Source organism: Marmota monax, unplaced genomic scaffold (assembly GCF_021218885.2).
Source record: "Marmota monax isolate L192 unplaced genomic scaffold, Marmota_monax_Labrador192_F-V1.1 WCK01_AAM20220418_F8-fsc00006, whole genome shotgun sequence".
NCBI lineage: Eukaryota > Metazoa > Chordata > Mammalia > Rodentia > Sciuridae > Marmota > Marmota monax.
The window spans coordinates 32068135-32081140 of NW_026693712.1; the positions used below are offsets into that span (position 1 = coordinate 32068135).

The 13006-nt window shown below is 32.3% G+C and overlaps 1 protein-coding gene across 2 annotated transcripts in view; it reads right to left on the reverse strand.

Moving 5' to 3' along the window:
• Fam174a (family with sequence similarity 174 member A) overlaps positions 1-13006 on the reverse strand; it is a 47995-nt gene that overhangs the window by 34289 nt on the left and 700 nt on the right. The gene's annotated exons all lie outside the window — the stretch shown is intronic.

Here is a 13006-nt window from a genome sequence, read left to right on the forward strand (position 1 = left end):
TCTGTCTCAAAACAAAACTGTATTACTAGAATATTTAAATAGGTACTCACTTTGGACCTTTTTGATCTCATTTAGGTATATCTCAGGGGATTGTCATACTCAAACTAGAATCACTAATATTTAGCTTATATCCTATGCTATGGAGCTTCATTTTTAGCTTTTGATATGCAAAATTTTCATATTCTAACATACAGTTAACCTATACTTTACATAATGGACATATATCCTTTCAAAAGCAAAGTGGAATTTTTAATTCTTTTTAAAAATTCTCTGCATTCTATCTGGAATAATTTCCAATGCTAGAGATATTTTTGCCTACCTATATGAATGAGTGTTCGAATCTTTTTAATCTCAAGATCATGATGCGTGGTATACTCTGATATATAGCAATAATGCTTCCAGGACAGGTTGAAGTATATGTGACCCCATAATGAAGTTCTCAGACTACTATACTTGTGAATTTTTTTTGGCTCCTTTTGCAATTTTTATTGGGTCCTGGCTATTGGCCTGACAGCTACCAAGTTTAATACTTATAACAACCTTGACAAAGTGCATCATCAAATAGACAATTGTCCCCAAAATGTATCTTATCACTGTTCATCTCCAGGAAACTGTTCAATGGTAATATCCAAAGTTTAACAAAGAAAATATCAAAAGCATGTTCATCTGTGTTTAGAACACTGAAATGTTGCTTTTCCTCAGAGATACCTTTTTTCATCTAGTTTCTTGTAATTCAGTCCATATAATCAGTTCCTGAACTTAGATTTTTGTCTCTTGTTTGATGACAACCAGGTGAAGTAAGTCCTAAGTTAATGTCATATTGTCATATATGTTGGCTTTAAAGTGCCCCGTATGAAAGTATACAACAAATGATTTCCTCATCATTTCTCCTCTTTATCTTTACAAGGATTTCTTTTTTTTCCTTTTTGACCCTAAAGTTTAGAATGTGTACCTTGATAATTCTTCTGACTTCCATTTCTAAAAGTTCAGCATAAATTTCTTTTCTAGTCAACTTTAAATTCCTATCTACTAAGAACTCCCGGGTTTCCCCCCCACCTTGGCCTCTGACTGGCACTATGGCAAACCCTATTAGTTTTCTTCTACAATCTTCTTTTTTACCCTACTCCCCACTTTTTTACCCTACTCCAGTCTTCCCAGACCTACTTTCTTGTTGATTTTGGTTTCAGAGGTCAGATATCACACAAATGTGTATATTTTATGTGTGTGTGGATGTGTGTGTGTTTGTAGATATGTATTTATTTGTTTAATATTTATATTTACGTATGTATATATGTTGCATATAAATTGAAGTTTAAAATGTATACATGTATTCATACAATATAATTATATGTTTCAAATGGAATCTGTCTTATAAATGCCAAAAATTGTATAAAAAGTAATAATGACAGCCATGTTTTAAAATATGTGAATGCATTAGAAAACATAGTAAAAATATGTAAGATATACATTTGTAATTCTAGACACAAAATAATCTCTGTAAGAATAACTCATATCTATTGTACATTCACGTATGCCAGCTACTGAGCAAAGCAACTTATAATCATTATCTTTTTATAATCCTTGCAAACAATTCTATTAGGAAAGTACCCTCATATTACATAGAAAAAGGCAGAGTTTAGAGAAAATTAAATATGGGACTATAAATTGGAAAGCTGGGATTCATACACAACTACTTTTACTACCTGACTTGAGTTTTAAATCATTAAGCTAAAGTCATTTCATGATAAATTAAAGTAATACTAACCAAGGTCACAAAATTAATTGACAAACATTTTATGATCCTCAATACAATGATTTCACATTGTATCAGACTGAATAATTTTTTAGTTGAAATATATTTTTTGTTCACCCTTCCGTTGTAAAAGTAATGACTTGGCATCTACTTGCTTTAACATAAATAATTATGTTGTTCTTATTAGTCCATCTTTTAGTTTTGATCACTGTAATAGAATCTGCTTTTTGTTTTGAGACAACCTTCTGCTTACGGCTTATAGAACCATGATTTTGTTAGAAAGCAATAAACTCTTGCCCTAAGGAGTATGTAATGATTGTAATAATTGGTGTAAACTAATCATAACAATATTATTTTCCTTTTGCCAGTCATCATCTAAGAGAGAGGAAATGAAGCAGCTCAGACAAATTAGATAGAAGGAAATGTCTCTGGTTGATTTTCTAGGAAAGACTTTTCTCACTGATTAAAAAATAAAACAACAAAAACGAAAAAAAAACAAGAAGAGAAAGCCTCCTTTCAGGCCCCAGCCCCCTTCCCTCCATCCTGCATGAAATACTACTGTGTGGGAACATAATTTTTAGAGCTTATGTAGCCCTAGCATAGAGAGAAAAAGATGAAAAAATTCAGAATTCTTCATTATCTCATAAGCCTACGAACCAAACCATCAAACCACTCACATTCATGACAAGAAAATAACAACAAAATTTAATGTGTATTCTAGTTCTTAGAGTTAAAAACCTCCTGATCCAAACATTTAGCATCTTAGCTTCTGTGTCACATTGCCAATTTATATTACCTAGATGTATATTCCTTATAACCCTATTCCTTCATTGAATCTTTCAAGTAGGATCTATTAGCATGCCCTTCTCTCTGAATAAACTGAACATGTTTTCTTAGCAGTTTCCAAACAGGCCACAGATTTTCAAAGCTTTATTCCACACTTGCTTTTTCTGCTGAGCACAGTGGTCCCACCAACATCTTGATCATCAAATCCCTTTTTAAAAATACTTTGGTTGTAGAGGGACACATTTTTTTTTTTTTTAATTTTTATGTGCTGCTGAGGATCAAACCAGTGCCTTATATGTGCTAGGCAAACATGTAAGGTAGGTACCACTAAGCCACCACCATCACCAGCCCCATCAAATCTTTTTTGTTATATTCTCTCCTCAGAAATTTAAACGTCCACAGAAAGAACATAACTGTTTTCAAACTGTTCTCTTTAGATTCCTGAGTTTCAGTAGAGGTATAGCCAATCACTGCAGTTGTATGTTCAATTAGTTTACAGAGAGACCCCACCTCTAAAAAAAGAATGTAAATATATAAAATATTAGAAAAATGTACACAAAATACTATTGTGGTATCTGTTAGATCCTCTGGTCCTACTTCTTCCAGAGAAAAATTGCTTTAACTATAAACTTTTCTGAATGAAACACATTGGTTAATTATGTTTTCTACCATGTAAAATCACCTAATCTCACCCCAAAATAATATGATATTAATATGAGCACTTTTTCTAGACCAGGATTGTCAATATCAAGGATGGATTGTGACCTATGTTAATGCCTGAAATACAAAGATAAGATAAACCAATCAGAATATGTGTATAGGAAAAAAATGCACCCACATATATGAGGCATTTGACTGAGTCAATTCTTTTATGAAGATTAAAGGATCCATGAGGATACTCAAGTTATCATGAAAAGAGTAATAGGTCATAGAAAACTTAAGCTAAAAGAAAGCAAAATATGGAGTCAGAAGCTTTGAAGTAGTAGAAATAAATATACATAGTGAATAATTTCATTGGCCAAAAGCAAGAAAAACAAAACTAAGCAATCAAGGAACAGATAAATTTTGTTGATTTTCCATGGAAGCATCATTTTTTTAGATTAATATACTTTTCCAATGGGAATCAATTCATATCTGTATATTCTATATAATTTTCAAGAAAACATGGGAAGTGATGTCAATCAAGGTAACTGCAAAAGCATTATTTAATTGTGCATTATTTTTAGTTTAAATAAGAATCGGTTTTACTGTTCTATAAGATGCAAGCTCATCTTAAAAAGTAAAAAAAATGCAATCAATCAATTACTTTAAGAAATCTATGAGTAACAGAGAAGGAATGTCCAGTTAGAATTCAAACTCTGGATTCTATAGGGGTTGTGCATTTTTCCAGGTATTACAATCTTCTGGTATATGGATTTATATGGTAACATTATTAGTGCTTAGCACACATGGACCTTCCCCTACCAAACCCCAAATACATATGCATACCTCCCAGCTTTCATACAGTTAGGCTCATATATACTTTTGGTAAATAAAACATAAATAGAAGTAACTGCCATTTCTTTGCTAAGGTAGTCAAAAGCTCCTGTGCATTCTCTTGTGTCTAACACCAAATCCTGACAACTCTGGAGGACTTATGTTGAAATGGCAATATCATAATATGAAAGGCAGCTAAACTGCTGAGTTATCATATGTAAGATAACTGTCCTGGATGATAGTGCAAACCTGCAGATGAAATTTCATAAACATGAACCTTATCCCATAAGATGCCATGGGACTTTGCTGCCCAAGAAAATGTTATAGAATGATAGAATTATTCTGCATCATTCTGTTCAATAATGTAGCTATTGGTGATGCAATAATTGAGCCTTGAAATGTGGCCAATGTATCTAATGGACTGGAATTTTAAATGTCATTTCAGTTAAGTTTTTAAACAATACAGTAGCTATTGCTACTATATTAAACAGTATGGTCATAAACAATTATAAGCAAAAACATATTGTGATCAAAAACACATTGGAAGGAATATTATATATTCAGTATAAGATAAGTTCAAGGACAGACATATTTGTAATGGAGAAAGAACAACAGTATCTATTATAGAAACCTATTGAGTTGAACATAATGTAAGGACAGTGTCATTCAGAAAGAGGTAATATTCTAAAATAATATTTAGAAATTAAAACTAGATGATTGGATGTGAACAGTAACTAAAGAGACAAATTTGGGATGGCACAGGTTTCTAATTTGAGAAACTGTAGATATGATGTCATGCACCTAATAAAAGTAATGCTGCAAGAATTTGTTGAAGGATAAAAATGATAGTTTCAAAGTTGAATTTTAGGAGACTGTATCCCTATCTACTAATGAGTTAAGTGACTAAAGTCTATAACTCGGACAGCAATTAAAAGGTTAGAGGTGGAAATAAAAGAAATGGATAGATGCATAGATCACCCAAAAAACACTGACCATCAAAGCATAAGGGGTTAAGAAAAAAGTCCAGACATCACTGAAATCTCAGGGTGAAAATCATTTTTTCACACAAACATTCAGTGAATGCCTTTGTATTCCAGCAGCTGGTCAGGGCCTTGAAGGACTAAACGTGGATAAGATACAAGCCCTATTCTCCAGGACATTAGATGTGTAGGAGAGTTATAAAAGTAGGAAAAATAGTTCATAGATGAGACAATTCATGGAGAAGCAAGAAACTAAATAAAGAGGTAAGAAGAAAATCAGAAGTCACAGAAACCAAAGAAAAACTAGTGTATTGATATCTATAGGAATGAAGGGAAATATCTGTAGAACCAAGACAATGTGCTTATTAATTATCCTCTTAAAGAGCAATTTTAGAGTGGTACAATTAAAAGCCAGACTGCAACAAGAAGAGAAGGGAAAGCAAAGTATAGAATGGGGACACTTCAATGGAGAATCTCTCTCCAGTCGTGCCTATACTTTTACTTCCATAGGAGCTTTATTTAGATTCCCTTTTCATGGCTTCTTTGGTTTCTTATTTTCCTATAGTTTCAAATATCCTCTTCTACTGTCTCTGTCTCCACTATTGGCAATCATCCTTAAATAGGCAATTTTCTATATCTCTCATTCAAACTTCTCCCTGCTTATAGATTTAAGATTACTAAGAATGACCAAAATCCAAAGAGTATAGGTCAACAGAAAGTAGATTCAGTTACAAGGCCAGCTTTTAGATGACTTGATATCAATTATAAAACCCTCAGTCTACTAGACAAATATAATAGTTTTGTTACATTGTTAAATGGCTTTTCAAATAGCCTTATGTGCAGAAATGAGATTTCAGAGAAGCTACTTTCAACCACCTTAGTCTCTTGTTGTGATATTCTGACAAGCTGAATTTATAACCACAAAAGGCAACAATGCTCCTTTATTGGATAATGAGCACATTGAGGTCAAACATGACTTGTATTGTCATTTAAGCTCCAATATCCAGGATAGTTTGGGAGGTATAACAGAAACTCCAAAGTACTATGAACTGATTTGCATGGGTTTAAAGGTGGTTCATATGATTACTTATCTGAGTACTTGTTTACACAATTCACAATCAGCATCACCCTTAAAAAAAAACCTCCCAACAAGCATGTTGTATGATTACTGATGTATTGATACAAAGTTCCCCTCAGCTCTTGAGGTCAACTAGGCAGAGTCTAAGGGAACACTATCTCATATATTTATTCTATATGGATGTCAATTTCTATGGGTCATAATATGAAAACGGTTGGAAAGCACTCTTTTTGCTTAATATCCCAACAAATTAAAAAGTATTTTACCTCTCAAAACTGTATCTATAACACATATTGCTTAAATATATAAAATCTTAGTATCACATACATAAGAACAGAGAAAAAAGATTGTTTTAGAAGTACTCCAAAAAGCCTTAGTTATGTCTACATCACAGAAAAAAAAAAAATGAAAAGATATGTAGTCAAAAAAAAAAATGAGGAGAGGAACAATAATCATTACTACAAAAATGTCTTGAGGAGTTATTATATGCCAGAAACTATGCTTAGTACTTTAAATAGATCTTTGAAACAGTCCTTTCAGGTAGATATTTTCTATTTCATAAAACATGGGCTGAACCTTACAGATGGCATGTAACTCGCGTGTGAAGCTTGGATTAGACCTCAGGGATGTCGACCCCCCCCCCCTCCACACACACCTGTCAGGATACAATGAAATAGGATAAGGGAAGATAAGGGAACAGAAGTCAGCAGAGAAAACAACTTAAGAATGGACTGGTGTTTTAAATTGCTGGGTTAAAAAGGAAAGATCTACTACTATCCCCCATCCCCTCCCCTCCCATCTTCTCTCTCTACCCCATCTAGTAGAGGATAGGAAAGGCAGAAGAATACAACAGACACTAGTATAGCAATATGTAAAACAGTGGATGTGTAACCGATGTGATGCTGCAATCTGTATACGGGGTAAAAATGGGAGTTCATAACCCACTTGAATCAAAGTGTGAAATATGATTTGTCAAGAACTATGTAATGTTTTGAACAACCAACAATAAAAATTAAAGAAAAAAAAAGGAAAGATCTAGTAGCATGGAATATAAAATAATTCATACTCATTCCTAAAAGCCTAGAGCAATGCACACCCCTTGTTTTAGTGACTATATTTATTTTCTTGCAGTACACCTTACTCCTTTATTTGTGTTATTTCTCCCACAATAAACATTTGGTGAGATAACAATTAGAACTGTTACCATCCTTACTATAGGTGAGTAAAATTTATTTATCCTTCCCTGGAATTTGATTCCTGAACTGAGGGTCTAACAATCAATCAATTAAAAATACCTAACAAATGTCACACTCTCATGCAGTAGAGTGTTCCTGCAATGAGACCTCTGCATGAGTTGGCATCAAGTCCCCCAAGCTTGCTTGATTCCCCAAACCCTAATCTTCAGATTTTCTTTGACCTTTTACAAATCTCAAAATTCTCACAGTAAATTCCCTTAAGTTAAGCCAGAATTTTATTTATTCATTTATTTATCCCAAACACATTCATCAGTAATATATTCTTTCTTTAATATTAGAAGAAAGCACTAAAGTAAGTTCACAGAGGAGAAGCAGGAGGGAGGATATTTCTGTTGAAAAACCTAATAAAATAATCACTATATTCTCTACCTTAGCCTTTATTTCTTAAGTCTAACCATGCTTACTTCACTTATTAAATGTCTGGGTTAAGTACTATATTCTATCCTGTATACAAATGTAAAATAACCTCTACCCTCAAGCTTTTCTTAGTATTTTCTAGTACTGTCATCTCAAACTGATGATCCCTGACAAACCTGACTGCCATATCACTTACATCATCAATCCTCATCTGCATGACATTTTGTCAGTTCACCACATAGTCAACTTAATATTTATTCTAAACACATGCATAAACATTTTTTGGAAGGTAAATTTTATCTCTGCAAAGAATATCAATCCTTGACAACTTGTTATTCTTAAATACATTTCTAAGGCCCTGGGTGTCTATACATAAAATGTTCAATATATATTGCCAAGCTGTATAAATGAAGGAAAAACAGGACAATCTGCTTGGTAGAAAAATTCCGCTTTCCATGGATACATAAACAACTAGAATAGTGATCCATAATTGCAAAGACTTTCCCATCTATGTGCAGCTAATCCTTGCCACAAGGTCTGGTACTGATACATATTAGGTGCCCAATAATATTTTCTAAATCAATAGCAGTGACTAAATACACAAATGACTAAGTAGACAAAGTAGTCCATTTATGCCCAGTTGAATAATTTCTATCAATAACATGATTTTATATGTTGAAATCACAATTCTGGAAGAAAATTAATTTCTTAACTCATACAATTAAGTAACTAGATGGGAGAGAGGTGGTTACCAGTCTCACAGACATAATTTATTAGTGTCTGGTTTCAGAAAGAATTAAAGATATATGTATGATCAGATAACAGAGGTTGCTTTAAAATATCACCATTTCTGACTACATCTAGCAAATTAAGAAAATCTTTGAATGAGGGGAGGAGATAGCATCAGAAATCATTTCACCTTGGCACAGACATGATAATCGATAAATGTTCAAGTTGAATCATTTTTATAAAACAGTAAAATGTGGAGGTTTATTATTTGTCACTCAACAAAAACTCAAATATTTTACACAGTTCATTTTTTTCATATATTAGACATTTTTACGTGTTATATGACTTTAAATCAGTTATTTTCCTCATAAGAAGAAGCCCAGTATTTAAACTTGTTAAGTAAGTTCAAGTAGATCTGGGTTTAGGCAAATCCTAGATGGGTATGCCTGGACAAACTATTTAAACTTGCTCAGCCTCAGTTATCTCAAGAATATTTCACCAATTTCAAAAGTTTTTGCAAGAATTAAATTGAAAAATGTACATAAAATATGGAGCATTATTATCAGAGACAGATTAACATTTTATAACTATTTGCTATTAAGATGGCCAATAAAAACTCAAAAATAATGTTTTAGTTACAAAGAAAGTTTCTTTGAAAGAAACTTAATATTATGCTTTCATTTACCAGCTTGGATAATCAAATTAAATAGTTTGTTTCCTATAAGTATTAATAGGACCTGCATTTTTTTTTCTTTTGAAGTTTTTATAATTTAATTTTTACTTGTAACATAATAAATATACTCAAATATGGTTACAGTGTCATGGTTTAATACAAGTATTCACTATGTAATGATGAAATCAAAACTAGTATGTGTCCTTGTCATTTCTTCGTCTTTGGAGCTGTCATACTTCTCTCTTCCAATATTCCAGAAAACATATAATAAATTGTTGTAATCGACACAGCCCCCTACTATGCAGTGAAACACTACAACTTATTCCTCCTATCTGTATTTTGAAGAACATTATACTAAATGAACAAAAGACAAATAGGGCATATTCTCACATCTGTGGAAGTTAAAAATGTTTATCTCAAAAAAAAAATAGAATCATCATCACTGCAGGCTGGGAAGGAGACAGGAAGGTAGAATGGAGAAAGATTATATAAGGAGGATCTGTGATTCTGCAATTTGATACCATTTCATTATATGTTTACTATCTGTATGATTGATGAATGACTCTCTGCTCCTCCAGTATACAAGTACCATGGAGACAGAAATGTTGATCCCTATCACCACAACTATATCTCTAGTGCACAGTATTAGGCAGCTGAATAAATACTGATTGCCAGAATGAAGGCTATGGGTGCTAAATTTCACACACATCTATACCACATCAAATAGCCTTTATCCTCATTTCATAGAAGAAGGAGTTCTAAAATTGAAGAGGTTAAGTGACTTTTGCCAAAGATTACAGAGGTAAAAGAATGGAAGAGTTGGAATCCCAGCACTGGTGTCTTTCCAATACACCATACTGAATTAAAAAAGAAAAAGCAGCAGTGACATGGTATGAAAAGAGAAATGATTCTCTGCTTTTAAAGTATGGACAATTTTCACATACTCATACCAGAAATTGCTTTTATATAATCAATGTGCATGCTCAAAAATAATAACAGCCCTCTAAAGTGATTTTGTTTTAGCTTTATATATTTTTATACATTTTATATATTTTTACTGTAAGAATCTTTCACAAAGAGGAATGAAATGTAAGTATTAAGATCTTCATACTTATTTCTTCTATCACTAAGTAGCAATTATCTCTAAATTTCTAAACTTCATAATCTAATTGTACAGTAATATGAAGAATTAACCAAGAATATTTACTCATTCAGCAACTACTTATTCAGTGCTCACTATATTTTGTTCAGCATTGGGCATATAGTAAAGAATTAAACAAATAAGCTTCTTTCATAGACATTATGTTTATCTTGGAAAATGTACTCTGTCCCTTCAGTGTTCCTTGCATATATTTTTCAGTTACTCTGGAAAGCAACTGACTGTTCTTCCAAATACTTCTTCAGTTAAAAATATAACTGAATTACATTCCAAGACAATTTGGAAATCTCAGAGTTCAATATCATAAAATTTTACAAGTAAAATATTCTCAGTGTCATCTCATAACAGTAAAGGGAATGATAATTTTGGCATATTCTTCCACCTTGGCACAGACAACTAATGCTGATTCGCTGTTGCACATATTTTGGAAACAGGGGCCAAAATGAGCATCCACCAAAATGAAAAGCATAATCTGGAAACAAAAATTGTAGGCTCTGAACATTGCCCAGATATCGTTAACATCAATCAAGCTTTGGACCTTAGGTAGCCAACTAAATTTAGAACTTGGACTACATGAATGTGTTAAATACTGGGTGAAGAATGTAGTTTTTATTAGCCATGGTTCAGCATTTGGCAGTTTCTCATACAACATGATGTTGCATTATCCAATAGAATCTGATTGAAATGGCTGTAATTTTCAAGTTTTACAGCAATGAAGACAGGAAAATCAATGGTGATAATCACTTGTATTTAAGATTACAAATAAACCAAAGTGGAAAAAAAATTAAGAGAATACCAAGAAAATTATTCTACTATCCATTGTGTGTGTAAACATACACACATATATATACATATGAAATACAATATGACCTTAATACTTGCTATAATAGGTAATTTAACAACCTTAATTCCTGTATAATGGTGTTGGCCTGAATTTGATGGTCTTTGTGAATCAACAGTATCTAGTTCAATAATATTGCTTATACCAGTAATTTTCAAATGGTTTGAATCCCTTTACATTCTCAAAAATTATTAATGGCCTTCAAAGGACTATTATTTATGTAGATTGAGTATATCAATATTTAATATACTGGGCTGGGGTTGTGGCTCAGTAGTAGAGCGTTCAACTAGCATGTGTGAGGCACTGGGTTCGATCTTCAGCACAACATTAAAAGAAAAAAATAATAAGTGAAAGAAAGGTATTGTGTCCATCTACAACTAAAAATATATTTTTTTAAATTTAATATATTAATTAAACCTTAGTAAACTTTTAAATAGTTATTGGTTTAAAATAATAAATTATAGGGGCTAGGGTTGTAGCTCAGTGGTAGAGTGCTCACCTTGGACGTGCGGGACCCTGGGTTCGATCCTCAATACCACATAAAAATAAATAAGCAAAATAAAGGTATTCTGTCCAACTACAACTAAAAATTAAATATTTGAAAAATATAATAATTATAATTTACATATTTTTGTAAAAACTTCTCAGAAACAAAAATAAAAATGGTGAAAAGAATGGATTTTTTTTTTCCAAATTCTGTTATTATCTGGTCTAAAATGAGAGTAGATAGAAAATAAGAATGAATATAAAATAAAAAGTGCTAGATATTCTTATTCTGAATTCAATCGTGTAAAGTGATGTTTGGATGTAGGACATACAGAAAGTCCAGTTATACAGAGATATGAACTTGTAAATGGAGGGGTGTTTTAAAAGCCTGTCAGATACTAATGGTTATTCTTTTTTTTTTAATATTATAGCAAAACTTGGCAAGAGATAGTTTCTTAATGTTAACTGAAATGTAGAATCTGAAATAATATCAATGAATGGTTTATCCTTTATAAACTTATAAGAGAATGCATTATTTGGAAAAGTTGAATACTGTAGATATCAAAAGAGGTCTCAGGGAAAACCAACAATTTCCCATGGTTCTTCAACCATAGAATGCTGGATCCATATTCAGCAACACTGGCTTCCACTGTACCTTCTTAAATCAGCTATTTGAGCTAAGTGATGTTCATTTTCTTTTATTCATGAAGAAAAAAAAAATACATATATATATATATATATATATATATATATATATATATATATATATATAATTATGGGGAAAATATGAAGTGGTTTGGAAAACAACCCTGGAAACTCATCCACTACTCCTATTTTATAGAGAATAAAACTGATAGCTTTTTCTCAGCTCTTCTCTTGGCTGGCTCTTTCTGGTAAGATCTTGGCTTATGTTAACTCTTCAGAGAGGTGGTTTCCAACTAATTAGGTATAATCCAATTATTTAGTTGCAGATTAAGGATCTAAAAAACACTGATGGTAAAGAAGAACTTCCCTTCTAAATCATATAAAAATAAAATACCTACAATAAGGCCCTGTACACTATATTAATGCAGCACTGAAGCACTGAATAAAGAACACAAAAACTTATAAATGGGGATTCTGACCTAAAGGAGTTTGCATTCTGATAGGCAAATTTTTGATGGGTTAGTTACTTAAAATTGCATGAAGCAGAAAGAGAAAAGTGTTACAAGATAGTGTGATCATGGAAATTCAAGGGAATATGAGATCACTTCCACTTCAGGAAAAAGGTGTCATTTGAGGCTGAGTCAAGCCTCGGGCAAGATGAAGAGATTTGGAGGTAGAATGCTGATTTATAAACAAAAGACAGCACCTACTAGGAGGTTTAAATTCCCCCGAAGGTAACACAGGCCTTTAGGACTATGAATAGCACATTCTCAGAGCTAAGCGCCCC